The following is a 16,441-nucleotide window of genomic DNA, read 5'->3' as shown; positions in this document are numbered from 1 at the left end:
GCACCATGACATGCAAGGAAAAAAACCCCAAGCATATGTTCCCGCGCAGGCAGGCACACGCTCATGAAAGCAATCATGGTGAATGACAGCTGAGATATTGAGTGTCTTTGAATGGGGAGGGGGGTGGGGGGGCGTGCAGTGACAGTGCAGTGATTCCCGTTGCTCAGTCAAGTATGAAGAGATTTGATGGAGCATCTGTTTGGAGAGCATGAAAACAAGAGGCAGAACAAGAGTGGAAATCTGGACCAGACAGTTTGCACATTGTCACGCGGCTTTCGAAAATTACGACCCTAAACAGACAACAGCAACGGAAAAGAATCGCTGCCTACGCCAGTGGAGGTCTGACAGAATTAAAATCAACACGTCACGCGATGTGGATATATCTCTTTAACGCGCGTGTGTGACGCTAAAAATGATTTGCAACAGATGTAAAAAAAAAAAATATGCATGTGCTGAGACGTGAAGAGAGGCAGGTATATACAGGTAAGAAATATGAACTTATTTGTATCTGTGGGAGACGAAACTGTCATTCTCTCCTAACACGGCCTTCACCTTCTTGTCAGCGTAATGTGATTGTGAGTCACATCCAAAGACGGAGCATCTGTTTATGACACGGAGGAATCAATACTCTGGAGTGAAGCGTCGTTAATCTTGTTACTCACTGACTTTGAAAATAAAAAAGCACTGCTTCATCCTGAATGTGGAGAAAAGGGTAATGATACGAGGGAGTGCTCGTGGGTGTTGAGGCTCCAGCTTAAATCATGGTTCTGACATTTTCAGAGAGAGTCCGTATCAACAGCTTTCATGTGTTCATGTGTTTTTGTTGGAATTTCAAACGTGCTGTCTGGGAAAACGAGCAAATTAAAAAGAGCATGATTTAGTATTTAATGTTCAACTGTGATGATACAGAATGTAATTACACATCATGCACACATAAGCAGTAAAAAGTAAAGCCCGTCCCACACGAGAAGATAATTGCCCAGATTTCGGTCCCGATCTGGTCTTCGACAATCCTGGGGGCCTTCTGATTTTAGGCTGATTTGAACAAATTATCTGGCCAAATTATCCTGTACTCTGAGGGGTTAACAGACGAGATTTGTAACGTCATTGGACATAAATCGCCAGTATTTAACATGTTTGATATTTACGACAGCACGCTTTTGCAGCAAGAAGACCCGGGTTCAAGCCCCGGTCACAACAAGGGCCTTTCTGCATGGAGTTTGCATGTTCTCCACATATGTGCGTTGGTTTTTCTACGGTTCTCCGGCTTCCTCCCACAGTCCAAAAACATGGGATCGGCGTCAGAGTGAGAGTTAATGGTTGAATGGTTGTTTGTCTCTATTTGTGTCCCTGCAATGGACTGGCAAACTGTCCATGGTGTGCTCCCGCCTATCGCCCTATGTCAGCTGAGATTGGCACAGCACCCTCCCACGACCTTCCTGTGGTGGATAAAGTGGAAGAAAATGGACAGATGGATGGATATTAAGGGGGCCGTGAGCAGAACCCCAAGCAATAAAGCATTGAGAGCGAGTTGACCCGGGAAAAGGATGTTGCGTACGTTTGTTTAGAACCATAACTTGAACAAACCAAGCTGAGTCTGTCTTCTCAGCCATGACTTCAACCAGTTTTTTGTGTTTCTCGGCACAAAATATCGCACATACAAAAGCTGTTAGCTAACGATGCCGACAGTCCGCCTATAAAGTGTCTGAGGCCCACTTTACATTACGTTTTTCACTACAGCGGGACTGGCGACAGCGGGAACCCCGTGTAAAGAGAATTCCTGCTGTCCCGCAAATTTCTCCCGACAACTGCGAAGTGGTCGCCCGACAACTCAGCCGGGAGTCCCCAACAACTTCAAAGTGCGTATAAAGAGAACGCGTCGGGCTCGTGACAGCGGGAGGTCAGGGTTTAGGCGATTAGCATATAGCGTGCTAATTAGCATATACCGTGGGACTTTTGTTCCAAAAAAAAACGGCGGGTTGACGTAGGGCGCTGGAGTGCCTGATCAGTATCTGGTCGGAGGACGAGATCCAGAAGAAGCTGGAGTCATCCGGGAACAAGATGGCCTACGTAAAAATGCAACAGCGGATGCGGGAGGCCGGCTACGATCGTACAGTCGAGCAAGTAAAGAGGAAAGTTGTAAGCGCCGTGGGGTGTCCTGCCAGATTTCCGGGTGGTGCGTCTAAAGACGTATAAAAGCGTAATGTAAAGTTGGCCTAAGTTATTAAATAGCGCAAGTTAACCAAATCCCTGGATTCCCCTGCCTGACATCACTGCCCTGCATGTATTAGACGTTTCCCTGCACCAGCACACCTGATTCAAATCGTCAGCTCGTCAACATGCTCTGCAAAACCCTGGTAACGAGCCATTTGAATCAGGTATGTGTTTAGCAGGGAAAAAAACATTCAAAAGCATCCAGGGCAGTGGAGTCCTGAGGGCCAGGATTGAGAAACACTCGTATAGTCTTTAATCCTGCTTTCGCAGGATTAAGGGCAGGTTTTAGTGCAAGAAGCACTACATTCATACCAACCATTGCACCTTCATGCACCTGTTCTGAAACACAGGAGTGTGACTCGAGCTTCAACGCTAATATCCAGTCAGCCGCTCACATTGTAGTTATCCTATGCATGTGTGCGTGTAAACAAGGTTAAGATGACCGAGCACCAGAATGAGAAAGGAAAGGGGATTTAAGTTACTTTGAATGCGGCGTGGTTGTTGTTGCCAGACGAGCTGGTCTGAGTATTTCAGAAAGATCTACTGGGATTTTCACCCACAGCCGTCTCCACAATGGTCCAATTCAATTCAAATAATCTCTTATTAAAAGTTAATATATGGAGAAGAACATCTCTGAATTCAAGACACAATTTGAATTTGAAGCAGATGGGCTACAGCCGCAGAAGACAACGCCGGGTGCCACTCCTGCCACTTTTTTTTTTTTTTTTTTGTTTCTTGTGTTTCCACACTGCTCTGAGTGAGTAATGTGGAAAGCCATCCCTCTGCAGTATAAATGTTCGAGTCACAACAAGAAGATCTAGGGTGACTTTCCAGAGCTGCATGCTTTCTGAACCAGAACTGCAAATACATATCCATTTTCAGTACTTCTTCCATGACATCGATAAATGCTCTGAGCTCATCAAGTTAGTTTCCAGTTGGATGGCCAGGTGCGAATGCCAGTGGCTTCCAGAAAGTTTGGAGAAACAAGTCTAAAATGTGTATAGTAGATGCATTTTAAACGTGCCTTAGAGCTGGGAGGTGACAGATGATGGACTCGTTGCTCCATTAGCCTCTTCTTGTGTCTCTCTCTCTCTCTCTCCCCCCCCCCCCCTGTCATGAAGTGATTTATGCAGGAGTGGAAAGATTTTGGTCTTGCAATCTGTGTCAAATCTGCATTTGTCACTCAAGTCACTACATAATATTTAATATAAGATGCCGATGTGTTAAGACATTGTCTACAGATGCAAGCACGGCGTACATGTATACGGCACATGTGTGAATGATTCATTCATCTATGTTTTGCAAACAAACACTACAAAGAACAGTGTTGTCACAATAAACACGGTTTTATAAAAGCTGCATTAGGCAAGTTTGCCAGAGCCGTGGATCTTAAACTGTGGTACGTGTACTTCCTCTGGTGGAAAATCTGAAATACTGCTCTCTTGTATAATACCAGGGTATTTGACTGAAGTGGAGCTGAGGAATTTTGACCAGAGTGTGTAGAAAATTAAGCAAAATGCCTTATTTCTTGCTCCATCTTAATCTAATGTCACTATTCTAGATGTCCTGAACCACATTTAGCTGCGATTAAGACAATCTTATGCAATGTCACAACGTTTAGTTCATGTATTTCTGATGGAGTTGGACCGCTGTGTGGTTAAGTTGTCCCAAAGATTCTCAATGGGGTGAATGCCTTGATTGACTCTGTGGTTGCCACTCAGTGGGTGAAAATGATGTCTCGTGCTCCCAAAACCCAATAAATCTTGGCCCTGTCATCTTAGCATGTCATTCAGTATTTAATGGTATTAGTCAGCTTCTTTTTTTTGGGGGGGGGGGGGGGGTCCGGAATGAACCCAGATATGATCAACCTGGCAAACCTCAACACAGTTCCGAAAGGCTTTGCACGGTAACTACTTGGAAAAATATCAGAGTATGTGACCTTCTTGTGACCCTTCGGCGTACTTCATTGAAACTGAAGCATACAAACTTTTCCATATAAATTAATGTCTGTTTGCATTGCGAATGGAATGAACCCCAGTTCTCTAAAATATGAATGAATGAGGTACTGAGATACGGAAAGGAATGTTGAAAGAAACTATTTGGAATATGGACCTGTAGGCGTCTTCTCACTCCATGTCTGCAGGTTCACCTGAGGTGAAGGCGTAAATCTGCCAAGTTACACACTGGAGCTTTGAAATAGTGACACTGGAGGATCATCTCTTTAGGTCCTGGACTCCTCTCTCCAGAAGAGCATGGACATGCCCAATTGTTGTCAAATAACCTTTGATGCATGTCTGCACAGTGTTATTTTTAGTTTTATTTTCAGCGTTGGAATGCCCTGTATTGTTTGCATCATGTGTTCCTGCTAATTCAGGACCTTGTGCTCATTCAACACAAAGAGAGACAACATCCTTCAGTCCTCCTTTTGTGAGTAATTCAATAGCTGATGGGTGTGTTTCAGTGATCAAAACATTGCCCCTGATTCTTGATCTTGGTTGGAGAAAGGCTTTTCTAAGAAGAGCGATCCATACTAACTCATGACTCATTCGGGGATTTGTCGGTGAAACTGAAATGAAAAAAAAGAAAACATTGAATTAGATACGTGTTATTCAGAGTTAATCTCTGTGTGGTGGCGGGGGAAAAAAAAAAGTTCAGCCGTGTTCTAGCTTGTCTTTGCCTGCGGTATATGTGCCGTATAAAAACTCCGTAAACACCATCATAGATCCCACGCCTGTCATGTCTCTACTTGCACTTCCATTGTCACCAACGCTGACACCACAGAGGTTTTTTTTTTTTTTTTTTTTTTCTTTTTGGCACTAGAAGCAAAAGCTCAACCTGTCTCTAACTTCAATACTGTCATGATATATTCTACCATCTCGGTAACTTTAAATGTCAGGACTATGAAGATTTTGACTTTATTATGGAGTCATATTTATGCTCACGCATTAAGGATCTATAAAATACACTAAAGGTTTATTTAGAGATGGATGTAGTTCTATTAGAACAAGGCTATTCAACTTAAGGCCCGGGGGCCAGAACCGGCCCTTCAAGCAATTTGGACCAGCCCATGGCCCATTAACCCATAAATAATGAATGTATTATTAAAATGGCAATAAAACCGTAACTTCGCCTATTCCGGGCACAATTGCGTCCCCTGTTGGCAAACACTTGTACAGCTGTAATTGTAGGCAACCTATGTATAGAACATTTTGCACTGGTAACTGTGTCTTGTTTTTAATGTACATGCAACACAAAATAGTAGTACAGGGGTTGACCGGCCCACTGGCTGGACCGCCTTCAGAAAAGCTGGCCCTCCGGAAATTTTAGTTGAATAGTCCTGTATAAGAAGCTGTAAAAATGATGTTTATTATGTAAAATGAGTCAGTACATGGTCACTTCAACGATGGTTGATGGTTAAAAATGTGAATTACTCAAAAATGATCCTGTGGCATGTTAAAAGGCTACAAAAATTGTTTTTTTTGTATCTTGAGATCTTCTAATGCTGGGCAAGTGCACAGGCAAGTGTATTTGTGTGTTATCCTCGATTATAATCAGTATTGGCATCGTTGATGGTAAAACAAAAAAGAAGACAGAGCCTCTCCTCCTGTCTTATCTTTTGGCAGAAATGTGCAGGCTTTTGGAAAATTGTGCATGTAAATTGTTGAAAAATGATCCCAAGGCACTTTAATGTGAAGAATCTGTCATGTAAGGTTTTTGTGTATCTGAAGTGGTTAAAGTACATTGGATTTCTGCCAATATCTACAGTCAATTCATCTTGATACACACTATATGGAAAAAAGTATTGACCATTACACCAGCAGGAACTATAAAGACGTATCCACATTTACAGGACTTATATGGAGTTGGTTCCATTTACAGCTTCTATTCTTCTTTGAAGACTTTCCTCAAAAAAAAAGTGTTTCCGTGTGTCATTCATTCATTCTGTAGAACATTTATGAGGTCAGACACTGATGTTGGACAAGAAGGTCTGGCTCACAATCTCTGTTAAATCCCAAAGGTACTCAATAGGGATGAGGTCAGGGCTCCGTGCGGGACAGTCAAGTTCTTCCACACCAAACCATGTCTTTATTTATAGTCCTTATTTTGTCTTTATAGTCTTTGCACAGTCACGTTGGAAATAGAAAAGGACCTTCCTCAAACCATTGCCACAAAGTTGGAAGCATTGTCCAAAATGTTCTTGCATGCTGAAGCGTTAAGATTGTCCTTCGCTGTACATAAGGGGACTATTATACTTGAATGATATGATCCTTCTCATATCATTTTGTTGGGGCAGCTGCAGCATTTGTCCCTCTTGTGTCAGGCCTGTAACGGAGCATCCTGCCTCTCTGAACCCTCCTGTGAAGGATAAGCGGGTCCGGCTGATGGATGGTTGACCTCATGTTACTTTCATTAGACTTCATTGAAGTCTTTCAGGCTTGATTAATTAGATGTTTATTTCAATGCACGAACGATAACTGTCCCATTTTTTTTTTTTATATGATCCCCCCTTTGAGTGATTCCCTTTCATGTCTCCTGCTTCTTACCAAGAAACGACACAGAATGGGCAGAGGCCTCAGGGTCCTCTAGTTTAAACTCTATAAGTTTGGTTTTGTTTAGTTGTTTTTTAATTACTTTTTTTTTTTTTTTGAGGAAAAAAAAAAACTCTGAGTCTTAGTTGTGTTCTGTTGACGTGTTTTTATGTACCCAAAACTTATGAGCTTTTTTTTTTTGTAAATTAACTAAAGCCCTTATTTTCGAAATCCATCTGTTCCTTCTTATGCCTTCCAGCTCAGTCCCTCAAAACTGCACAAATCCTTGCCAAATGTCACAGTGCTGCAAATAAATATGTTAATTGAACAGACATTTAATTATCCTTTTAAAAAATTATTTCCTTTACTATGCAGCAAATAAATCTGCGGCACAGAAAAATATCGGGACAAAGAGACCTGAGACTTTAAATTCTTGGCTGCTTTCTTCTTCTTCGCAGTAAGCTCTTTGAATAAAGTCAAGAATGTGACATCATAAAGCAAACATTTTCCCGAACTGATTAAATTTACTGCTCATTAGAATACAAATTATTTGCAGTTCAAACATTTGGTAAACTCCACCTCCTGCACCTGGACAAATGTTTGCAAACTTATTTTTAGTGTTCTTCGACATAATAGTGTAAATATTAATCATTGACTCTCTGTCCTCTAAATTACGGTTCACCCACTATAAATTTGGTGACTCTGTGACTCAATCTCATGATGTCCCCTATATGCTCTTTGAATCGTGGCTTTATTGTCGTCATTCAGAGATAAAAAAAAATCCCCATTAAACGCCGTTGAAACCTGTCCAAGTCCCCATATGTTTGTGTTTTACCAAAACACAGCGTGAGCCGCTGTAGGCTCTATTAGATCACAATGTTAGACGAACACAGACAGACATTGTTTGTGTTATGTCCTCCGTTGTCATTACGTCATCATAAATTCATGCAAAGTGCTTTAATTATGCATCGGTTCAAAGCTGACGGGGGGGGCGGGAGGACCACCTTAAATATTTATTGATTATAAAATGTCATATTTCATTATAAACCGTCTTTGTTCAAGGACGGTTTACTCTTCTGCTTCAGTTAGCGTTCCAACATGTTTATAGTCACAGTGCTTTACAGGCTCTATATTAGTGAAGGTTTAAACAGTTTATAATACACTGCTAACAATGGTTTGAGAGACTGTAAACAGCTGCGCTTCACTATGGCATTTTAGTTCACTGTACACCAGGGTTTAAATATGATGGTGTTTCAGTGCTGTGTAGAAAATAGCCACTTTTAAACCTCTGCTTTGGGTCACACTGGTCACATGACGCTGTTAGGATGGCAAATGAGGACAACTGTGGTCCATGTGACACAGATGTTGTCGTTTCTCCACGAACACGGTCTGATTTTATAATTCAGTCTTCTTACTGTCATGTAAACACGTTAGTCTGGCTAAAATCAAACTAGTCTTGGTCAGGCTAATGTTGTGTCCACAGACTGTAGGGTAAAGATACTTGGGGGGGAAAGACGACAGAGAATCCAGGCTAGCAACATTAGCTTGTTTATTACGGCTGCAGGTAAAAACACACCGTCTACTACAGATTGAGCTTCTTCTTCACCACACCTCAAAAATACCGTGTGGTTCTGTATGCGCCCCCTATAGGCATGAACAGGTTAAAACACCCTGTGAACATGAGTGGCTACACTATACAAAAGTACCTTCTTCTCACTGTACTTTCAAACACCACAACTAACATACCTGCGATTCATAGTCCGATTACTCCTGCATGTGTACGCTAAGTCGGACTACGGTCAGACTTGGAGTTCTGCACATGCACCAAAATATCATCCCCTGTCTTTGACGGGGAAGTAGAAGGAGCAGACATATAAATAGTTTGATGGTTTGTCTTAGTCGGACTATGGCCTTAGCTTGATTAAACTGTGCATGTATACGTAGTTAGTGATATGCACAGAACCTTTGAGAACATACGCGAGCACACTCACAATTGTGACTATGTGAAACATTCACACCTTCCAGTTCAGTCCAGTTCTTACTTTGGACAGATAGTGACAACAAAGAGGACGATAACCCTGGACACAAATACAAATCTGAACCCTAAACTTCACTAGTTCCTCAGAAATGCAGTCTCGCCTCATTAGGATCAGGTTTTGGCCTCCATGAAGACTACTGGTCCTGACAAGGTCAGTGTTTATGCCAGAAAAGAAATGCAAGTACACTTTCTGATTCAACCAGAATAATCAATTTGCAACATAAGTCTTGCAAAAATGAATCTCATTTCGAATTAAAATAATTGCATTTTTCGGGGGGTTTTCCGTGTCTGCATCACTGCCTGAGTCTATGTTAGCAGTGAACTCAAGGCAGATAAATACAAACACTGTATGCATAAGTATTTGTTCATTTATCCCATGTCGTATCGCCACCATAATACGACGGTATCATACAGCGCTCGTGTCTGTTCAGTTCCTCTGCACTTCAGCTGGTGCAGATGCCGTTTGAAGGGGAAAGAAAAACGGCCGCACTAAAATCAATTGATTTGCATTTGTGTTGCATCAGACGAAGCCGCAAACTGTGCAGATGGGAACATCTGCGGAGTGGATGGTGCTTGATTTCAACCACAGCTCCCGCAGTGATCCTTGCATGTGCACGCACGATAACTTACACCAAAAGACATCCCGAGAAAAATTTAGACACTAATTAGCCAACTCCCTCCTGTTCAGAGCGGTTTGCCGCGGCTTTTCATTATGATGCTGCTTTATTAGCGCGACATAACTTCTGGGGCGGCATACATTACATTCCACATGAAACTATATCAGTCTTGAATTCATTTATTTTTAGATGAGGAAAACTGTAAGTGATCTTGCGCCTGTAATTACAAGGATCTTTCTTTTTTTTTTTTATCTGGCTTGAATTTTACTCTCTCTGGATGAGGAGATCAATTGTAATCATGTGAACCTGCATGGTAATATAAGTCACCGAAGGCCTCCTTTCAGATGCTGTTTTAACAAGCTCCAGTAAATGTTCCACAAAGGTCATATCTGGTTATTTATAAGGGCACCGTGCGGCGGTTAAAAACTCCACAAATGCACAAAATGCGCAGTAATTCTGCATTCTCACTGTCAGCAGCTATTTGAGGACTTACACACACAAAAGTACCTGACGGACTCATCTATTTGTAGGCGTTTTATACAGTCTGTTAACTAACGTATAACAAGAGGGGCTGAATATGGGATATATTATAGGAAAAGAACTTGGAGGAAATTGAATATCCTCTTTTCACATAACGCATTCGTTCTGGATGACCATGACCACAGAAACATACTTAAAAAAAAAAAAAAAATAGTTTAATGACCTTCACATGATTTAAATACTTTTCATACTTCATGCATGTTTCTCATTTAATAAGAGAATTGGCAGAGTCTTTCTTTTGGGGGGGGGGGGGTCACGCAGACTCCAGCTGGAGTGTGAAATTATCAAAAAATGTAATACTGTTTGTTCATAACAAGGGTTTAATGAGGATTATGTCATCTCCATGTAGGGCAACATCGCGTACATGTCTTTGAATGTGGATTATCTCTTAACAAACAACAGGGATGAGGATTTACTGTAAACACAGGCGATAGATGTAATTAAAGTTGCAGTAGGGAGGTTGTTAATCACAGCTCTCGATCTCTTAAGAAAACAATGGCAGCTTTAGGTGATTGACATAATATGGTTTCATGTAAATGAGCGCTGGGTTTTATGTGTAACTGACCCTGACACTGACCCTTGACCCCACCGTCTCCTGTGAGAAGCCTGCAGCCACAAAACATGAAACTTCCTTGAACAAACATTTGCTTCAAGTGACAAAAGTGAAATGAATTTCTTAGAAGTGTTTAATTTCCCAAAAATAATCCTGTAGATGTGACTCAAGTTCCCAGCAAAAGATGAAAGGCCTATTCTCAAAACATCTATAGCCGTAAGAGGAATTCGAAGGTGCGATGACGTTATTTCCAATAACATTAGCAGCATTAGTAAGAATCCCCCCCATTTTTTGGACTACATTCTCCCCCTCGAGTTTAATGACTGCAACACAAGCCACTGCTTTACACACCTCACTGGATCAGCACAAGACGGACTGAGACATTAATCTCACACAGCCGCCTCTTGGCCTGCACACCGAGGTCCAATTTTACGCCGAAGATGATGTTATTCTCACCAGTTCATTGAGCTGCTCGTAAACATTCTCTATCTGCCCCGTCAGGGTTTTTTTTTTTTTTGCATCATGAAATTAAACGTGGTGAGGGTTGCCCCGACCTGCGTATCGAGAGACAAACAGAGACGACTCAGCTGGTTTGACAGATGAACCGAGAGGAGGCGAACCAAGGCGCCCAACTATCAAGCACCTTTAATACTTTACTCTAATATCCTCCTCCCAGAGGAGAATTTGTCGAAGGCACTTGCAGGAAATGAAGCTGAAAATCTACAATTTGTGGACTAAACTTTGGGGAAAATGTTCTGTTTTCATTTTAAAATTGCATTTTTCATTTTCATATCAGGAGCCAGATTTTGGGTGAATGCGCGCTCTCGCTAGTGCAAGTGCTGTCCCGATTCTCAGAAAAATTAAGTTGAGGGGCAAGTTTATGGCCTGTATCGCCCTCAATATTGAGATTTTCCGAGACCACCCTTGGGAGCAAGGGCTACCCAGAATGCATTGCGTGTTTTGACAGAACAAAGATGGCGCCGAAAGCAGCGAAACGAGTACGCTACAAATGAAGTATATACAAAAGAGTATCATCTTATAACTAACTGACAACCTAATAACTTGACTGACAAACTGATCGTAATAAATAATCGTGACGTAAATGTGTTCTTCTTCCCCTTGACAGACTGGACGCAGCTTTCACGTTATTCTGCCCCCCACAGTCTGAAGACGTATCTGCATTTAAGGGGTGTCCCATTTCTAAGTGACAAAATAACCCTCGACACTTGGTTCTGAGGGCCAGTAAAGGGTTAAAGGGGTTGAGCTTGAGGGTTAAGATTGAGGGTTAAGATAGGAATTGGAATTGGCCCTAGCTCTATTTTGGACAACTATGTCGTTACGATAGCCCAAAATGGACAAAGTACAAGAGCAAAAGATTTTGATGCTGACTGAAGGCTACAAATGTTCCCCAACACACTTGGAATGCACTGCAACTTCACCTAAATGATACACACTGTACCTTTAAAGCATATTATTTGAATTAAGTGATTAAATCTTAAGTGTGCACCAAGCCGCACCCATGTGATGCAAATGTGCAAAAATGTCGTTAAAATGCAAAGTTTCATGGAGAATTTATTTATTCATGATTTGCCACAGGCAAAAATAAGAGCTGGAGTGTTATAAACAGTATAAACACATTTTAATATATATTCAAATAATTGATAATATGAATGAGCCACACAAAAAGTGTAGACCAACCAGTCTACCAAGTATTTTACCAAACAGTGTTAACAACAACATACTGTAAATATCCTAATATTTCAACACAACTACCTCTACCCTGTGGTTCTGTTTCCCATTTGCCGGAAAACATTTGTCTTGATCCAGGAGTCAAGTTGTGATCGGCTTGACACCAGCGATGATCAGCTCCACATTTCCTGGACGGCCGCACACCATCGAACGCCAGGCTAAATAAAATTTAAACCAAGCTCATAATGCTGTTATGTTCTCCTCCTTAGAGCTACAAAAACAGATGAAGCCCCCGGATGAGTTTGTATCAGTGAGTGGAGGAAAATAAAAGTGGATCTCAAACTGAAAATCTCCACTCAAACCCACTGTGGAATGTAATAATGACTTGTGGTGAGCTGGGATTTTGTTGTGTGCCTATTTTGCTAGTGTTACATCTGAATGTCTGTTTGTTTATCTGCACATTTTTGGCACCGCATCTCGGTACACTGAGAACCGTTCTGTTAACATAGTTTCCCAATAAATAAACGTGACAATAAAGTCATTTTCGATGGATGCTATGGTTCCCTTCCAGCTCCACTTTACCTATGAGTCACAGTCACTTCAGATTCATAAAAGGTGACAACTTCATATAACCTCGGATTCACGCCTGCTGGGTGGGGTTCCTTTTCTGTAGACGCCCCCATGTCGAGGACCATGTGATGCTCTTGTGTTGCTCTGTAATGTTTTGCATATGGCTCCAGGGCGAGGGGCCAAACTCAGAGTTGAATGGTGTTTTTGTTCAAAATGGATCATCCCCGAAGAGAGCAACTGCCTCAAACGAGGCTGTCAAGATGTCCAGGCCAGAACACACCACCAGACAGCTGCTGCCTGCCAGGCGCCCATCTACAAATAATCTACTATGGGAGGATATGTCAGGCTGTTTTGTCAGGGTATACAGTCTATATCCAAACCTGAGGGAAAGTTATGTGGGAAGGTTCTCAGTCATCCAGGTCATGGTAGTTTTTAACTGCTAAAAACCAAGATAACAGCATTTCTGTTAGGTTTTTGAAGACGTTTCAAAAGGCTTCTTCGTGAGAAGCCAAACATCTTAAAGAAACCTAGCAGGAGTCCAGTTGCCTTTGTTTTTAGCACTTAAAGTCTGAGTGAACATTTCTACAAAATAATTTTTGCTCGATGTTAAAGGGATAGTTCGGATTTTTGGACATAAGACCTATTTTCCAACTCAGTCGGTGTGATGGAGACGTCTGGAGACGTTTTCAAGAAATTTCATTCGGTTCTTCTAGTTGCCGAGTTCGCTGGTGCTATGGCTAGCGCAAGTCAATGGTACAAGTTAGCATGGCTTTAGAAACACTCATACCGACTCCACAGTGCTTCTCCAGACGTCTCCATCACACCAGCTGAGTTGGAAAATAGGTCTTATGTCCAAAATTCAAAACTATCACTTGAAATACCCTACATGTAGAGCTCCAGGCGTCACATGACTCAGGTTTGTTTACGTATGCAAAGTGAATGGTCAAGTCATCTGAGGTCATCGCTGCCCACTTTACCTCAATGGAGATCAAGCAAAAGGGCAAGAAGTCGCTTGCTTTAGCTGTAATGTTAATGTTTAGCTGGTGTTCATCGCTAGTTAGCATAAACGATCGCTAATGGTTCACACACTGACCAACTCATCAATCAGTTACATGCAGTGACACACAATTACTAGCATGTTCCATTTACCAATATCTGCAGGGTTCCCACACCTTAGTTGTCATCAATTTCACAGACTTTTCCAAGACGCATTTTCCACAAAATTCAAGGACCAAATGTGCTGACACAGCTCAAGGGCAACTTTTTTAGAGCCGCTTCGATTTGCAGCGCGCTCTGCATCTGGACAAGTCCTTGGGGTCTTTGTTCAAAGTCAGTCTTTGTCATTTTTCTTTGGTGAGACAGACATCTTGCCAGACATCACGTCATTGGCTCTCTCTTGCTTAATGTTACTCGCTCATTGTTCTGCATGGAATCATGAATGCATGGAAAAACTCCGCTGGACGTATCAAATATCAATTAGACAATTACACAGAGATTGTAGCCAATAGACGATTTACCTTTTAATAACACGTTTAATTTCTAGACATTTTGGCAATCTCCTGAGTGCATGATTACGAGCGCGCTGCTTTGATATCAAAGCAGGACTCAGGGCATCGTGATTTATCGCCTCACAGTGAACAATCCTTTTCTCTGTGTTACAGATTCTGACAGGGCTGTGATCAGGTGGCCTGTCAAACTCCATTAAGTGTGACTGCCATCGCTACAGGGTCCATTTCATAAATTCCTCAGTGTTCTGTACCGCACTCCTTGCGCTGATATTTTTAGTTCGACTCAATTTCTTACGAAAGACAAACAGGGATTGCTTGACTGCTTTTGCGCTCAAAATCACTATATATAAATGCTGCATGAAGAAAAAGTTGTACTGTATGGCCTTATTGTATTTACCCTTCATGCTGTAAATTGCTTACAGACAGACAGACACACTGACCGCAATCAGTTTGTATAAACAACAAGAAGAATATAGCTCTTGCTACCAAACCGATACAGGGCCACACAGGAACTGGCTGCCAACACAAATCCAAAGAGGAGGCTCGATGGAGACATGCTCCTTTACTTTATAGAAAAGGTGAAATTTCAATTTTGATGGTGTATTGTGGCGTCATATCTGGCAGCGATACAGCATTTTCTTGCTGTGAGTGTAAACAAGCAACACTGGCAATTTAAGAGAATTATTAAAAAGCAAATTAACAAACTGACTGTACCGAGCGGAAAGAGCCAGCTGAAGATGATGTGGTTGCAAGAAGATTACAGGAAGTTTTTAATGGACCGTTCATTTGAAAACATTGTGCAACACAATATTGTACAGGAACAATTATCAAATGTGTATAATACAGAGTATAAATCAGGCTGTATGCTGATGCAGTCTTTATTAGGTGATTCTTTTTTTAAAGGATGTGTGTGTCACATTTAAAGAGCGGTTATTAACATAAAGTGAAGATAGTACCCATGAGTACAGTATATCTCGTCTTTAGACTTCATATTTATTCATTTTAGTGTTTTATTGTGTCGTTGTTACTTTTACCCATGTTTTATGTCTTTTCATTTATTTAATTTGTTTGTTTATATGTATTTTATTCTCTTGTGTGAGCTTTATAAATAAAGTTGGATTGGATTGGAAACAAGTTGTTATTGTTACTGCTTTAAAAAATACATCTTTTGGTTTTTATACAGTATGGAGTCGGTTTCTACAGGTGCCTGAATGGACAAACATGTATTTTTCACATCTACATCACATCCTTTCTGGTATTCAAAGGCCACCGTAGTTCCCTGACATGCTTGGAAAGAGGAGGGTGAGAGTTACTCCTTTGTCTCAGTGAGCGTCTGCCAGTAAATAATGAATTTTACTGCACTTTTTGTTGCACTTCTCAACCATCCACCGACTCAAGTGCTTGCACGTCTGACTCTAAATATAAACAACACCTCCCTGTTTAAAAAAATAATAAAGAAAATGGGGCAACAAACAGGTTCATCACGTCGTGTGGTGGAAATAGAAAAAAAAAAACAATACAACCTGTTTGAGACAGACTGAAAACAATGTGGAACTACTGATACTGGGGCAAATGAGGACATACAAGTAAAACACATGCCTGCAGGGGCCCTTACATTAGTATGGTACAGTAATAACATGGTAACAGTATGTTTATTTGTGTTGTAATAGTCTGTAATTGTTATGTCTGCAACTTCAGATAGACACAATAGTGTCAGTATGTATAGTTCATACCTACAGAACTCACACCCAAGAGCTACTGTATATATTGTTGTTTAGGGCTTGTCATTGACATTGACATTCCTTCCATGTTGGTTCTACCTGGAGCCAAAAAGGGGTTCTCCATATGAGGACAAGCCGAAGAACATTACATGGTTCTACTTAAGCACTTTTATTTCTAAGAGTGCACAAACACATGAGATTATGACTCAAAACTCAACGAGGGACCGTGGAAAAATTGCAACCACAGACATCACTAAAGGTTACATTCTGAGGTTTTAAATATACATGAACCAGGTCCTCACAAAAAGAATCCATCCATTCGTTTTCTACCACTTTATCTTCCACAGGAGGGTTTTGGGGGGAACGGTGTGACCCGCATCTTGGCGAGAGCAGATCTGTAACACCCTAATATCATTTTGAATTAGAATAATTGTCAAAAGATGCTTTTTATATTTGGTCCCA

The sequence above is a fragment of the Microchirus variegatus genome (assembly GCF_963457635.1).
Source record: "Microchirus variegatus genome assembly, chromosome: 11".
Lineage (NCBI taxonomy): Eukaryota > Metazoa > Chordata > Actinopteri > Pleuronectiformes > Soleidae > Microchirus > Microchirus variegatus.
The sequence above is the reverse complement of the archived record's forward strand: the minus strand, read 5'-3'. Positions refer to the sequence as shown.